Consider the following 3,028-nt stretch of genomic DNA (forward strand, 5'->3'; position numbering starts at 1 on the left):
TCTTAATAATCTTATTATCTAATAATCTTACAATCTCACTATTAATCTTATATTCCCACTTATAATCTTATATTCTCACTGATAATTTTATATTTGATAATTTTATATTTTAAACTAAACGCACCCTAAATGCTTTAAATTATTTTCAAACTGGCAGCCACAACCCTAACCATGTTTTCTTCTGTCACGTTTTTTTCTATGGGAAGAAGCCAAGTAAAAAGCAATGAATCAGATTTTTAGCCAGCGCTGCTGCTGCTGCTGCTGCTGCAGAGTTTCAAACACCAAGGCAACGCTCTGCTCAGCTTCGCCCATTTTTCATCCACCAAATATTTAAGAGAATCCGTCCAATATCTAACATGTAATAACCATGACATTATATCCAAGATTTTCTAGCGTTGTCATTAGCTCTATCAAACGTAAAACATAATGACTTTGCCTCTGAAGCTTTGTCAAGGCCTGATTTTTTTAAGTACGTTTTTATTTTTATTCTTTTTCTAAATAAGGAAATAGTTTGATCAATTAATAAACAATACCATAATTAAGATTTTAAACAACGGTAGCTAATGATCATTTAATGGAACAGAGGTACAAAAAGGCTAAATAAACTCAAACTAAAGAAAAAAAATCTAACCCTCCTTAAATCACAGTACTTTCAAAGATGATTTTTTTGTAAACGAAAGCTGGAAAAAAAACTAAATCTTTGAAATCATTAGTAAGGCGGAGGCGGTGGTGGTCGAGCAGTTGGAGCCCAAACGACATCTGATCCACCCATATGACTATTATACATCGAAACCCCACACGAATCTGCCGCACCACCGTGACTACTATCTCCACCGCCACAGAAAACGGCGGCGACTGTCCACCTGCACCACCAGACGACACCGTATTCTTCCCTTCTTCCTCCCCTGGTAACCGATGATACAAAGGGTTGTTGAACGTAGCAGCCACTATAAACACGTTATCAGCTGCTAGAAGCGGGCCAGCTACGAAGCCTCCAACGACCTGTCCTTGAGGACCGGCCAAAGATATGGAAACCGTGTTGGGCACGTGGTACGACGTCGTTTGGGATAGGAATGTGGCCGAGAGGGACAAGATGTCGAATCTGCCATGGAAAGTTATGATGGCTCCCGGAGTGGCCGAAGTAGGTTGACGGAGAGTCACGTTGGAAACAGTCCCAGATCCCGTGAGCAGGCAGATTCCAATGTTCTTGCGGCGAGAAAAACGGGACACAGCTTCTACGATGTCGTTTCCCCCAGGTATTTCCAGAATGTAAGGACTCATTGCCGGGTCGGCCTCGTGAGTGATGACAACGGGTGGCTTGGGCTTGTTCTTGGAACCCGGAGGACGACCCCTCGGTCTACGAACGATTTCGATGCTTGCTCCATCACCTCCGCTGTTAGCACCACCGCCGCCGCAGCTGCCACCATTGGGGATAGAAGGACTATGAGTGGCGGCGGTGGAAAGATTTTTGGGAGCATGGTTAGGGGTGTGGGTGGTGTCATCCGAGTCGGCGGTTTGAGAATCGCGAGAGAGCTGAAAGTGATGAGAGAAAGGGCGAGGTTGCTGTTGGTGTTGGTTGTGTTGGTGTTGGGGATGAAGCTTTGAGAACATGTTGATGGTGTTTCGATTATCGGGTTCTACATATTCACCTTTCATGTCTGGAAATGGAATCTTTTTAAAAAATTTGTCATGAAACAAACAAATTTGTCAATACATAAAATTCTAGTAATAAAATAAGATTAAAAACCTTCTTCTATAAAAAAAAGGAAGACGAAGAGAACAAGAAAGGGATGGGAGATGAAAAAGATAGAAGCGGTGAGCGTTTGGAAGTTTGGATATGTAAGAAGGGAGAGCGTTAAATAAATGGGAATGGAATGGGAAAAAAGGGCGGTGGGAGAACTTTGAAACCAAGTAAAGAAAGACTAGTGGCGCCGCTGGTTGGAGCTAAAGTGGGGTCCACACATCCACCATAAGAAGAGATGTATTGACGAACAAATTTGACAAATATGGAAATTGATTAGAGCAAGACGCCTGTTTTGGATTCGCACCGCCTTTGCCCTTTTTTCTCTTTGTAATTGGAAAGTAAAATTAGAGAATGAGCACAATTGATATGATAAGATCTGTATACCATTTTAGACTCAGTTTCTTATTGAACTAAACTGGTAAGAGGAAACAATATATTTTAACATTTGTAATATAACTATCAAATACACATAAGATTCCTTGTTATTCTGAGTAGACGTCGAAATTTTATTACCGGTGACCTCTTATTATTATCTCTAACATTAATTTATACAATTTTTTATTTTAGTTTTAAATGATATCAACACGTAAAAGTTTAATAGAAAAATCCAACGTATCAGTAAATGTGTATCATTTTTATTAACAATGTTATTTTAATATTATTTTAATAAAGAAATATAAAATAAATATCATTTCTAAAATAATCCCTACCTCAAAGTTTAAATATGCTTTATAAAACAAAATTAATTTGGTCATAAATATACAATTAGAAAATAAAGATAATGAAAACTAGAAAAACTTAAATTATTTACTTAATGAGAAATCCGAAAATTAGTTCATAGATATTAATTACAATTGTTTGATAAATATTTTTTTTCATTATTATAAATTGAGCAATCCCATATAATTAATCGTCTAATGATTTTTTTTGAGTTTTGAATTGTAACTATAAATTAAGTGGAAGTATGAATCTTAATTCCCATATAACTGAAATAGGTAGATTGATAAAAATATATAATAGGAATAAACTGGAAGAGTAGGGCTTGGATCCTTCCGACCGTGTTGATTGACGCTGACTGTTGATGTCTGTTGCGTGGGATGGCTGCCCTGAAAGCTTTTAGGAATCCAAACCTTCAATTTTTTATACATATATATCTTTCTTTTGAGAAGTTCATTTTTGGTTTATCAGAAAAGCCATCGTTTTATTCATGTTGTATCATTTTTAGTAAAATTTTATGTTTGGACAATATACAATTAAATTATCAATTAAAATATAAAAATATAT

At 36.7% G+C, this 3,028-nt stretch overlaps 1 pseudogene; it reads right to left on the reverse strand.

Annotated features, from left to right (window-relative positions):
* Positions 1-641: 641 nt before the first annotated feature.
* LOC120193805 lies at positions 642-1,737 on the reverse strand (annotated as a pseudogene).
* Between the last annotated feature and the right edge of the window lie 1,291 nt (positions 1,738-3,028).

This window comes from Hibiscus syriacus, unplaced genomic scaffold (assembly GCF_006381635.1).
Source record: "Hibiscus syriacus cultivar Baekdansim isolate YM2019G1 unplaced genomic scaffold, ASM638163v2 tig00116997_pilon, whole genome shotgun sequence".
NCBI classification, from domain to species: Eukaryota; Viridiplantae; Streptophyta; class Magnoliopsida; order Malvales; family Malvaceae; genus Hibiscus; species Hibiscus syriacus.